We start from the raw sequence: 14,655 nt of genomic DNA on the forward strand, positions 1-14,655 counted from the left end.
CTTTATAGTAGGCATTCATACATTTTTTTCGTAATAAAAAAATAATTTATAGCGCGTGGCGGTAACGATTTCCATACAAATGGAACTATGCCCAAAGTCAAAGATTAAAAATGTTTACTAAAACACTGAATTTGGCATTTTAAAAGTTTAAATATAATGTTTTAATATTTTTTTCATGCGTTTTTGCCCTGTTTTGGTACAAATTTGTTGTTTTTATTTTTCTTCCATACAAACTTTCTCTCCCCTATTTCCCCCCCTTAAGGGTAGATAGTTTTTATTACTAACTTATATCTTTGTTAATTAATCGATGTTCAAATTTTCAGGTTAAAATGTTTAGTAGTTTAGGATCTACATGTGTTTGAGCTAAAGACATTTTATTTCATAATATCCCATACATTATAATATCTAACGAAATTCTGCTTACTTCCAGACATCATACAATCTAAACCCCTGAAGATATGAAGCAGAAATTTTCAACATCAATTAAATGCAGTTTGAGATAAAATAAAATTTTATAAAATCAACCCTTAAGGGGGGAAAATAGGGGGGCGAAAGTTTGTGTGGAAGAAAAGTAAAATCAATTAATTTGTACCAAAAAAGAGCAAAAACGCATGGAAAAAATATTAAAACATTATATTTAAACTTTTAAAATGCCAAATTCAGTGTTTTTATAAACATTTTTAATCTTTGACTTTGGACATAGTTCCATTTGTATGGAAATCGTTACTACCGTGCGCTATAAATATTTTTTTATTACGAATAAATGTATGAATGCCTACTATAAAGTGATATTTTTCAGAATAAAGAATACATGGGCTACATCGTCCAATTTTTTATTTAGTGCAAATCGCCACACTGTGATTGTAACATCCAATATTGTCACAAAAAATTACATAACATTTAAATTTTTTGTACAACACCATTTTTTTTTGTTTGAGAAGGTATAGTAATTATTTCAAAAATGAATTCCTCGTCCCTTAATTATACGAAAATGATATATAACTTGCCCTAGTTGCTAAGACTAGGATGGAATATAGCATAGATTGGACCTGGGGAGCCGACCCTTTCACCCCCCCCCTTTTTAGGGGGTCTGCATGGTACGATATCCTGGCTACCGGGCCACATCAACTTTGTTTGACCTAAGGAACAATCGTGCCAAGCGGCCTGCATCGCCTGAGACTAAAGTGCATGCACTTCCATACATTTGTCTTACTTACTAACCCTACTACCTGGCAGTACTCAAGGTCACGTCGGTTTGTGTACACCTCCCGTTTAAAAATCAAAAACACAGGAAAAATGGTTGTTTGTGCATTGAATGGGTGTCACAACGCATCATATCATAAAAACAAACCGACTTACATTACATTTCACGCGTAAGTATAGAGTTTAATGTGATATTTTTACGTAATCGTAACCACAAAAATCCAATGTTTCGTCAGCCGCCATTTCTTATAAATGTTGCCAGTGTAGTGAATATTTTTTCCTCAAAATGGGACATGACGTTTACATTATAAAATGAATACGCTTAATTGAAGTTCCTTGTATAATTAATAATTATATAAAAAATATAATATATATTTTTAAATCATTCATTATTTTATTTCAAATTATGTAGTAATTTCATGCACATTTTAAATAAAAAATTGTGAAAATGTATAAATTTTTTATTTAAACCTTATTTCACAAAGGACTCTAATGCAAAAAATCCTTAAATAAACATAAAAAGCTTTTGCTATTAAATCTACACACAAATTACTAATAACCAAGTGTTAAGGATATTGTTAAATCCCCACTTTGAGGGAAATATCTATATACTGGCAACACGTTTTTGTATATGTGTGTGTGTTGCTGAGCGTAAAACACGAGCCTCCCACGCACACATCGATCGTGTTTCGGCTTCACTTTTGGCATAGTCTAATAAAACATGGTCTTCCATTCCCAGAGTGACACGGGGCTACGTCACAACAACATGGCCGCTATATATAGCGCTATCGCATATTATCATATAGCGCTGTCGCATGATGACGTAAGCCCGTGTCAGTTAGGTGACCTAGAAAAGACGGGAATGGAGTACCAGGCGGAGTATATTATTATACCATGACTTTTGGCAGGTTAGCCGTATGGGGACTCTGTCTATTCTATGCGTTATTAGTCTGAGGTCTTACGTATGGTGGTGTCCCTCTCGCCAGTTACTTACTAACTAAATTCAGGAAGGTGTACCTAAAGGCTTTCCTTCGAGAGTATAAAAAACTAGAAAAAAAATTTTTTTTAGGTTACCTCCCCTACACGTAAAGTGGGGGGAGCCCCTAGCCGTAAGCGATATTAAATTTGAATAATGTACCTTTTTAGGTACCTACATAATAGAAAAGTCTGTTAATTCACTAAAATTCCTGACATTTTCGTATTCCGGGCGCATTCCTGACAAACTGTCAAAATTCCTGACATCTGGTAACGCTATATGTGGGGTTTCGTTGGATAGGTCTTCTAGACAAATAGGGGTCTTCAACAGTTAATATTCGTTCACTGGTCTTCAACAACTATTTTTTGATAGAGTATTTTGAATTCCAGCGAAAATGATCAGTTAAGCCGTTTTTGAGTTAAGTACCTACTTAACGTGAAAAGTCTTAATTCTCTTCTTTGTAAAAACTAGGTATGTACCTATGTACCTACTCCCTTTTCCTACAATATGATATTTACTCCCGTTCAAGGCTGCCTAATTGTGATGGCCGGGTAACTACGGAACCCTACACTGAGGGTCTACCGCGAACCACGTTCGACGTATTGCCTCTCTGTCGCACTTGCAAATTCGCACGTAAGTGTGACAGGGAGGCAACACGTCGAACGTGGTACGCGGTAGGCCCTAAAAGCATGGTCCGATATGCAAGAGCATTAGCAGCAGCATAAAAACCAGCCGAGAGGCTGGTTTTTATTAATCTGTTACAGGTAGGTATCAAAAAAAGTAAAGAGAGTAAAAGATATGTGTACATACGAGTAGGTATACCTACTTATTCATTCGTATGACCCATGTTGACAGTGTATGATCAGTACCAATAAATAAATCTATCTATCTATGTCAGAAGTCATTTTCATTCACTACACTAAACAATGACTGAACTGAACCTAATGCAATTTCAACCCGTTAGCTCTGCTGATACAATTTAAATTAAGTGCTTCAGTGATTAAATAAAATTATAGTTAGGTAATACAGCAAGTACTGTAATGTCGCTATTATGTTACTTTAGTACACTTCATTTAATTAATCCGTCGTCTCGTGGGACGTATACTCCCGTGAGGCAAGTCCGCGTTTAATATGAAAATGTCATTTACATAATGGTAGGTACTTACCTACTAAAGGATGCGCAATCTCAAGCCTTCGAGCCTTTGAGCGATTCTACAGAATTATAAAGTCTAGATTTATGTTATTAGGTACTAGGTAGAGTTTCTTTAAATATACAAGGCAAACGTGGAGAAGAATCGCCTGATGGTAAGCAATAGGGAATATTAGGCAAAGCTCTGCGTAGGTGGCGCCACTAGCACATACAGTAAACAAACCTCATTGACATCATCAATGACACATCATGCTTCACTAGGTCAATCACATTGCCTACCGTGAAACACGACAATCGAAAGTTCGGTTTCTGCCCCTCTATCACTCTTGCTTATTCGATCGATAGAGAGGCAGATAAAGGAATTTCAATTTTCGCGTTTCGCGGTACCTGTAAACAAACCGCCTTGGTGCATCAATGTCATAGTGAAAACTTTTCAAAAAGCTGTTTAAGGCCTAGTATGTATAAGTTACTCTATGGTTTATTAAACAAATTAGTGCTGCACTCTGGCGGCAGAACATTGCAGTAATACTCCCTATTACCTACCGCCGTGGACATATGCAACACCAGATGGGGTTGCAAGTACCTTGCCGGAGTTTAAAACGGGGGTACGCTCTTTTTTTGAAGGTTTGAAGGTCGTACTAATACAACCCTGCATTGCAGGTGTCCATGGACGACGGTTATTGCTTACCTTAGGCGATTCGTCTGATCGTTTGCCTCATATAATGTAATATAAGAGAGTAGAGACTGCAAATTCCCACAGTCAAATCGTGTAAACTGTTTTGTGGGACATTGTATTTGTATAAGCTGTAGACTTTTATGTTAATAAATAAATAAATAATAATAATATATTTTAAAAAATAACATTTTCCAAGGATATTCTCAAGCCGCATCCAAGTATGTGATCCGCGTCGTAAAATGTAAATCCGGCGGTCATGGTTCACTTACCTGCGCGGTTGAGTTAATAACTTGTTTATGTCGCAGTTTAAAGACGGTTTTAAGTTTAAGTATGAGTGAAGCCAGAGGAGCGTAATTTTGTGAGTTGGAAGCTGCGTAAATCAGCTGGAATAAGTTTTAGGCAAAAATTTTATTTTTGGTACAAGCTTTTATCGCTGACTGTTCGTTTTACCACAGACAACTAATACTCACCAAGACCAGGGGTGCGAAACTCATGACTTCGGTCAAACTCGGCTCCGCTCGGCTCAGCATTGCTCCGAGCAATTATTAGGGTTGGCACCACTTGACTTCCTTTTGCGTGCACGACCACAGATGAGATAATCACTTGATTTTTTACAACCCTAAATAGCCGAAAGAGATAGTGCCATATATTAGAACAGCATGATTCGACCCTGAACCGCTGTCAAACTTCGTTTTTGTAGGAAGTTTCCTTTCTGTACGGTAGTAACTATTAATTATTCTGTGCCGAGACTCTAAAAAAACCCCACACACACAATTATGTTGCGTTGTTTTATCACAGAGTTCCTATGGCCACCTCCTGTCTCTATCAATTTTTGGATTTTTTTCAAAATGGCGGAGCTATAGGGGTTACAGATGGTTTGGTTTAACCGGGCCCTTAGTCTCGCCGACCTAAGTAATTTCCAACATGAAATTTTATATGCATTGTATTATGAAAGGGTTACTCATATCCCAATCCTAAGAACCTTACTACATCAATACACAAATCCTGATACTAACACATCATATTACCACAACACCTTTATACAAGAAACAACTCTATTGCTTTAAAATATGGTCGCATTTCCCAAAACATATCAAAATAGGTACGATGATTTGAAAGTAAATAGTCAAAATTGTCTGTTCTCTATGGCCGGAATACAAATAGTGTTGTTATTGGAAGTTAACGGTAATATGCGAGCGTGTTTTACGGTTACTGGCAACACTGTAGAGGCTTCGGGCGATTCTAGCGAAATTCACGGTTCGGTGTCGGTGGCAATTGTTAGAGTCTCTTAAGTTCTATTTCTAAAGCCCGCTCCACACTCGCGCACGTGTGTGGAGGGGGCTTAAGGACCTTTGTATCTCTTTCTGCTGGTGCTGGTTGTCTTAAAACTTTTGAAACTACTTATAATTTGTATGTCTCTCCCATCACGGAACAATGGTGTTCCGGACCTTTGGGAGGCGTGCGCGGAGCCGAAGCCAACACGTAGAGGCCCTTTTGACACTTTAATGAAATGTAAGGGGTACACCGAGCGGAGGCTGCCCTTGCCCGTGTCATGGGACGCACGCAGAGGCAGCACCCGCCAGGGTGTAAGGACTATTGAGAGTTGATGGAATCTAAAATGAACTAGGTTATTGGGTGAAAGCGATGGACTAAGAACTGAGCTATGGGGTAAAAAACCGGACGCCTGCCTAATAAAACGGTATGCAATTTTATTTCCGGCAGACGGTGACTCGCCCTCACAAGATGGGCCCCCACAAAAAGCGACATCTAGGATGGCTCAAGGGCAACACCGGTGTGAGCGGCTCAGGGGTGTCGAGAGGTGTGCGCCGCTTTCTACCCAGTACTGTTAACAGCCACTGTGCCAACTCGCGTCTTATGCATATTTCACTTCCACCCCTGGAGCTTATAGCTCTAACGAATCCACTCTGGCCGGCCGGCTAAGGCAAGCCAGAGGTAGAGAATCCTGTCCCACCCACCCTCCTTGCGGGTAACAGAACTCTCCAGGAGCACTCGGGTACGTGAGGTCGCTAATCCCAACAGCTCGCCACAAGCTGCCCTGCGTTGCGCCACAAGCTGCCCTACTTATAATTATTATTATTAAAAGCCTGTTGTGTCCCCACTGCTGGGCAAACGCCCCAGTTCTTTCCATTCCTCCTGGTTTTGAGCAAACTTCGGCCATTTTTTTTTAAAAGGAGTCTAGCTCGTCTCGCCATCGTCGACGTGGCTTATAATTAAACTCAACTAAATCCCATACACAAGCCGGGCATTGCCCGTATCCAAAATGTCCTTATTGGCTCGCGGCCAGGCCCGCAGTGTCCTGATTTTGATGCTAACGCCATCACTATAGTCCAAGAGAGGGTTTGTAAATTGAAACAATGAGTTTTTGATTTGATATTGTTTTTTATAGGTAATATCTTCGAGCAACACCGGCTTCCGACACATCGGAAGGGAGGGGCCCAAGCGATATCTCACCGTACAAATCTTTCTGCCATTTTTCGCGGGGGGAAAGGTGCACACAGTCGCACTTCTCACACACTTACATACAAAATCCAATCTGTAATGACGACACAAATACATAGAAAATGACTCACGTCAAAGACAAATCTTGCAAATCTCGATCTCTTTTTGTGTACGGACGAGTGACAAGTGTCACAACACGCACACTAACACATTTTCGTTGAAGTATATATGTTATTGTATTCTGAGAGATGAGAAGTCGGATTTGTCGCTCGACCGATCCGCAATTTGTACTGAGCGAGCAAAATCGATAAATCCAACAATTACATGAGACTAAAATATAATAATTGTGTTTGAATGTAATTAAACGTATGATATGTAAAAAAAAATATTACATGTGAAATGTAACACTTTCTTTTTGTAAATTTGATGTCCTCGACCTCTTTTTATAACAAAAAACCGAGCAAACAGGCATTTTTGTGCAGCAGTGTTCACGCGCGCGTCTGGACTCGGTCTAGTGAAAAATCCAAGTGCAACTAGTTTTATTACCCGCGCTAGATTAGATTGACGCGCTAATCGTGTACCTCGGCAGAGGGGAAATAGTGCGAATGCCGCCTCCCTTCCGTGTTGCTCGAAGGGTAATATAGTGACTGTAGGTCCTGTTCCTGTTATACAGGCAGGCTAAAAAATAACTGCATTCCCGTTGCCAGGGAGGTTTTGGGATTATACTCAGCAACTTTTACTATGAGACCAACCCCGAAATCACGAAAAAAAATTGGCTGATTCATACTCGGAGTAAATATCTATGGAGCGGCCATTAACAGGCGTTCCCCTCTGCAAAAAGTCCGCGGCCGCCGGTCAAGGAGGTTATATAAAACTAGTTGCCACACGTCATACGCCATTCAGCAAACGTCAGTCTAAGCGGAATGATAGGAGCCGAAAATGCCGAATTGCAGCGTTTTCTCGTTCAAAATGAGATCGAAAACGTCTAGTCTACAAAAATAACACGTTTCTTATCATATGTAGGTACTATTACATCTAAATATTATCAAATAGTGCATTAACTTTGCAAATAACTAAAAAACATTGTCAATCTGACAGTGATACCAGTGATATGGTATTAGATCTAATTTAGGGTAATTCTAAAGAAGACTTTCTAAATATTATTTAGGTACGAGTAGAATTTCTAATAGGAAATATTATGCGAAACTCTGCATAGGGGGCGCGACTACCACAATCCATCACAATCTGGGGGTCCGCCGCGGAACAAGAAATATTAAATTTCGTTATCTAACCTCTCTATCACTATTGCATATTTGAGCGATAAAGAAAAAAGAGAAAATTTTATAGCTAGCTTAGTGCTACACTCTGGCGGCAGAACATTGCAGTAATACGCCCTATTTGCGTTGCTTTTTGTTATATAATTTATGTAACACATTATTTTTATATAACACCTTAGTTTCATATCAACCTAATCTATTTAATCAAATAAATAGATCTATAAGAATAAAAAAAAGGGGGACGGGGGATCAAAAAGTAGTCGAAAACATCTCGCGTGATTTGTGCACAACCCCTAAATAACGTAAAATTACCGATAGACTATTTTTTGAAAATTAATTTTTCCTTTAGTTTCTACATATAGCTGGTCAAGCAGATCTTGCCAGTAGAAAAAGGCGGCAAATTTGAAAAATGTAGGCGGGAAGGGATATCGTCCCATAGAAAATTTGAATTTCGCGCCTTTTTTACTGACAAGATTTGCTTAACCAGCTATATATTTTTATTTAACATGTCAAATATTTTATTAATTTAAGGTATTTACGGCTGAAATAGGCACTTTTAATTTATTACTCTGGTATCACCGTACCGATATTAGTGATGGGACACTATAAAAACCAATATCGGTAAAATCGATATAAACATAATGATTAATATACAGATGGTCATGATGCCTAGCGAACACCAGCCATATCGTACAAACCTCAAGGAGTGATATTCCTAGGCAGATTATGATCTGCCTAGTGACCACCAGCCATATCGTGCTAACACTGCTAACTTCAAGGTGTGATATTCCTAAGCAGATCGTGAAACGCCGGCATGTCATGTTCTGACTAGTGATCACCAGCCATACCGTGCAAACCTCAACATTTAGGCATATCGAATAAGTAGGATGTCCTACATTTTAGCAAATGATAACCATTGAAATGGCTTGACAGCCTACTTATAGTACGTGTTTGGGTAGCGTATGATTTTAGTACCTACCTAGCACCTACGCATTCTGCTCCAAATGCCACATAGAATGCAGCACTAGCAGTGGCATAAAATACAAAAGGCAGATTATTAAATGGCGGAGTTTCATGATATGCCTAGGAATATCTCGATATGCCCGATTTTACGATCTACCGCCGATATATATATTAGGTCCTTACCTATGAAATTGGCGTTTTTGTTCATAGATATAAGTCTGATCCTAGTTTTTTTTTTTTTACAAAAGTACATACACAATTACAATAAAACTACAATATGATTTCGCCAAACTGCTTGACAGCAATTAATTGTTATTTTTTATTGTTAAGTGTTCAGAATTAAGCCTTGAAAATAGGTCTTTTCATGTGCTGTCGGTTCGAGTATTAAAATTACTTATATTTTTCTAATGGTACCAATTTTCAAGAAATGGAGATATTGAAAACATACCTTAAAGGTGTCAAAAATTACTGGAAAAATTTTGTTTGGTTTGAATTAGCCATCAAAAAAATATCCGCAAAATTAATTGTATGGAAATTCGTGTTTCGTTGAAATTCTCCGAACAAAACGCCAATTTCATAGGTAATGACCTAATACTAATTATCCCCTACTCAATATCCCCTAAATGACATCCTATGGCCGCGTTCCATCTCTGTCATCAGATCTGCATGCTCAATAGTATATTGCATTGCTTTCAGAAGTAAACCAACATGTAAAATATTAACTAATGAATTGATAATAAAAAATCATTCTATATCAGCTTGCAAGATTCGCCCTAAACAAATTGACAAACTATTAGAACAACATCTAAAAACAATACAAAAATTGAAAGTTAGTAAAATGCTGGTAGAAAGACTTGATATTGTAATATTATTATAATTGATAAAAGCAGAAATTAAAATTCATTGTCAATAAAATATCGACAATATTATCGGCGCGTCCCTCGCACTATCTAGGTTTACTTAAAACTGACGTCATCTCGTTCACGGACAGGGTTGTCTGTGTTTGTTCTTGTACTTGTGTGAATATAGTTTTTGCTAGTGTTTGATAATTTTGTCGTGTGCGTGTGTAGCGACGCATGCTAAAAATGCATTAGTGTTAACATTATTTGTGTGCGTTACCTCGTCCCCCGCGCCAAAAACGACAGAATTTTTCAGATAGAAATTAGTGCGCGTCTCTACTCCATAGATATTTACTCCGAGGATTCATACATTTTGGCTGGTCCATTTACTATGGGAGGGTAATTTTTTTTTGCGTCAAATTATTTTATTGTCAAGAGACAATGATCATATATTACTGGTCAGGCTTTACAAGAAAGATGGACTATGAGTATAGTCAGACCGTAAAAAGTCTGCAGCGATTTTGATAGCCCACGCAGTGCAAGTGTCATTTTAAACGTCAAACTTCTATGAAATTATGACGTATACATAACACTTACACTGCGTGGGCTATCAAATCCGCTGCAGACTTTGTTTAGTGCGACTCTAAAATTCTATCGATGTCAAATCACGATCAAGTTTTTATAACTCGAATGCCGCTCAAGGGAAATAAATATTTACCGTAACTCGATAGAGATAGTTGTGTGCTGTGTGTGTTTGTTCACTGTTAGGGCCCCTTTTGATAGAATCTGACGGAAATGTCGAATAACTAGGATAATCTTAATGTGGTTAGCATTATTAAGCACATTTAGACCAAGATAACTCTGCAGCGATATTGATTTGCATTTTTCTGTTTGCTCAACTGTGAATGTCATGTTTGTGATGTCCGGAAAGTAGGAGATCCCACATTTTTTGATAAAGTGAATATTTTAGGAAATAACCGCCTCGAAAGAAACAAAATGTGCGTGAGGATATTTTTCGTGTCAACCCTATGGTGTGGGATGTTGTTGGAAAGGTCTTTCAAAATGAATAGGGGTTTTAGAAGAATATTCTTTGATAAAGTAAATATTTTGGGAAATAATCGCTTTGAAAGTAACAAAATGTGTGTGACAATTTTTTTATCGTTTCAACCTTATAGTGTGGGGTGTCGTTGGATAGGCCTTTCAAAATAAATAGGGGTCTTTAAACAACATTTCTTGATAAAGTGAATCATTTCGGAAATAATCGTTTAGAAAAAAAAAGGTTTTTCCTTCTAACTTTTGAACCATCTGTCCAAAAAATATGCAAAAAATCACAAAAATAGTGCTTAAAAAATTCAATCAAATAAAATTAAAACAAACTTGATCAGTTAAGCCGTTTATGAGTTATCGCTAAAAGTCTTCCGTTCTTATTTTAATTAAAAGCCTGGCTACCCTTATTTGTGACCGGATTTTCGCAGGCAACCCTATGCCATTGTATTTGCAATAAAGTTACCATCATTTTGATGTATAATTCAAGCGTCAGACAGATGAGTGCAATTTTTTATCGCACCTCTTTAAACACGGCAACCACATAATAGTGACCGGAAAAAGATAGGCAACATAGTTGATTTATGTGTTGTACAAGTTGTATACTTTCCATTGAAACTTATTTCGTTCGTCAGACAAATCGGTGAAAATTTCAAAAAAAATTTTTTTCAAAAATTTATTAAAAATAGCCTTGACCATATTTCTTTAGGCAACCCTATTTATTTATGTTCTGGAACACATTTTCTTTCATATTTTCATAGTTTCATCCGTCAGACAGATTGGTGAAGGTCGACCATATATGTGCATGGGATCTCCTACTAGGACTTCATACGAATATTTAGACAAACACGGGCGGCGTATACATACGCTAAGCGAACATGCAACGCAATGTGAAGTGCCAGCAATACGAAATAAGAATAATTATAACTTAAAATTGGCATTGATTTTGATTATGAAATTTGTGCCAACTTTTTTGGCCAGATCGCACTTTAGCAAAAGAGAAGAAGAAGAATAAGTAATTATCGAAAAATGTGACAAGCGATCTTGATATGCAGAATGCAGAACATAAGATTAGGATCTAACGTACCCTAAAGTTAGAACATTTACATGATTTATGTTACACTTACGTGTTCTAACTCCGAAGTTAGCTAACTGAACTAACTAATAACCTAATGAGCGTAAAATTTGCGAGTTGGCACCAGAGCGTCGTCTTTCTTGGCCAACGTGCTTGGCATGCTTGCAGTAAGTTCAAAATAAGACTTGACGACAGTCACTGGCGGCGCGGCGCGATTCGGGAAATGAATTAGAGATTCACTAGATATGAAATAATAAAGATATGTGACGTTCCACCGGAAAAAGTACCATTGCCCGGCTGAATATTGGAGCGGTGTTAATAATAGCGTAAGCGCCAGCCGCCATAAGGTACCTTTTGTCGTTCACGTCACATATCTTTACTATTTCATATCTAGTGAATCTCTAATTCATTTTCCGAATCGCGCCGTGGGAGTTAATTCTAATTTTACAATTTGTTATGGTTTTTAACTATAGTAGTCTGTATCTTTAGGGCTTTAGGTACCTATTTCAATAAAAGTAAACAAACAATTTGTACATTTTCGGGTAGTTATAACATTTATTGGTTAACCAACCAAATACAAAACCGCCTGGATCAGTCACTCAACGATCTGACTTTAACCTACATTATTTGATCATGTAATGTTTTCATCTACCCTCAACTGGATTAAGAAGCCATCGGAGGGTAGATTTTGTTTACTCTTATTTAAATACCTATAGATAGGTACAGACGTTAGGTACTCTAAAATAAATTTACCAGCGCCAACGGCCCAACCATCCCAAGTTACACGATATCCGTAAAGCCGCATTTGCTTCGCGATATTCAGAACACCTGACAGCGAAGCCTTACATACACCCTCATAATAATGTACACACATTGTTGCTTATTCCAACGGCGTAAGGCGTAGGATTGTATAGATCTTTTTGGAGGTTAGGTGCCAGTCAGCAGAATTTTTTGGCTTACGGCCAGTGGGTTGGCAACACGCGAAGTGCGACTGAAAAGTTACGGGGAGGCGCATAAGTAAATAGTATTAAGTAATTTGGTATAAGGGGCTGTCCATAAATTACGTCATCGATTTTTGACGATTTTTGACCCCCCCCCCCCCCCCTATAATCATTCAAAAATCATGCTTCAAATGACCCCATTTCCTCCTACTTCATGCTACCGTCATCCGATGTCCAGACCCCCCCCCCCCTAATTTGAAATGACGTAATTTATGAATAGCCCCTAAGTTAGAATTTATTCATATATACCTATGGTACAAAAACAAGTCAAAAAACAATAAATAAAAATAACTACTAAATACTTTGGTATAATACTTACATCACTACACCTTATAAAACAAAGTCCCTCATTCGTCTGTCTATTTGTGTGTTTGTATGTTCGCGATAATAAACTCAAAAACTGCTGAACGGATTTTCATGCGGTTTTCACCTATCAATAGAATGATTCTTGAGGAAGGTTTAGGTTTATAATTTGTTAACCCGTGCGAAGCCGGGGCGGGTCGGTAGTTATTCAATCAATTTATCAATCAAAATGTTTATTTCAGCCAAAAAATACATATACATAAAAAAATAAAATACCAATGTCATATTAAAATTAAAATATACTTAAAAATACATGTTAACAAAAAGTAGCTACCGTAAAACGGGGTGAGTAGGTTTCGCGGGGAGAGTTGGGTTATGAATGGGGAGAGAAGGGTTGAGAGGGGATTTTTAGGGCTACTGCTACAAAAATAATGTATTCCAATTTAAAATGGAGCTATACTACCTAATACGCATAATAAAAAAAAATCGATCCAACAATCTTCCAAAATCACCTTTGTATGAAAACCCCTCTCACCCCAAATAAGAGGCACTACGGGATGAGGTGGGTTTTCCTCTTTATCGTCAAAGTTATGAAATGGAACTACCCAAAATAAAATAAAAACTAAAATACAAACGTCCGGAACACTTATTATTATACATCATTCAGTTTTCATATGTAAAAATAAAATGTTATCGAGGTTTGAATTTCAGTTTTGACCTACTCACCCCAATTTACGGTACTACGCTACGCGCGGTATTTTATTATGGAATTTTTCGGTCAAAATAGCTCGGGGCTTAATAAGCACTTACAGCAAAATCGTTGCTCTCTTGTTACCCGAATACTTAGTTATATAATAACAGCCTGTTATTTGTCAGAAAACTGTAGGTGATTTTTTGAAATCGCATTTTGTAGATGTAGGAATTAACATTGATAATGCTTCTATTTTATATATATCTTCTAAAAAACTTAAAGAACTCTAAAGAAAAAAAATTACCTCCGACCTCTCGCTTAAATTATTTTTACGGCACTTTAAGCCGATTTCAATTATTCCCGTTTATGACGATAATAATTTCCATTTTCCATTAGGGGTGAGCAATGAGCTTTATTATACCACCTGCGGCTGCGTCATAGAAAGAAAACATTGCTATGGAAATTAAAAGCTCTTATTTAAATTGAAATGTCCGTATTCATTGAAATACGTAAGCTGTTCACTGGAAAAGCTTTTTATATCAGTTGAGGTAGGTAGCTTAAGAATTTTTTTATATACAATATAGCAGGAAAAATGGATAAATTCACTGCTTTCAAGAATCTGCTAAAGCAGAGTCGCTTTCTATATAGATTTTTTTACATTGACTCACCTGTTGATTACAAACTAATCTACCTTAACCTACGTTAGATTGTTAACTAACAGTTGACATATACATCGCTATATCTATAAAATTGGTATCAATATCATAATAAAGCTTATTTAAACAGTTGACGTCAAATATCAAGCATTTTTGCACCTTATTTCAAGGCTATAAGACCCAAATACGCATCTTTGTTGTCGACCGAACCATAAAATCACCAATACAATCCAACAATACGCGTACATTACTCCGACTCAGTCGATTTTTGCAGTGGGTTCTTTTGTGGTGCGCCTCATAATTTTTATTTCTATAGAAATCCGCCAACTTTGTGTGTAACG

This window comes from Cydia splendana, chromosome 17, assembly GCF_910591565.1.
Source record: "Cydia splendana chromosome 17, ilCydSple1.2, whole genome shotgun sequence".
In the NCBI taxonomy this organism is placed as follows: domain Eukaryota; kingdom Metazoa; phylum Arthropoda; class Insecta; order Lepidoptera; family Tortricidae; genus Cydia; species Cydia splendana.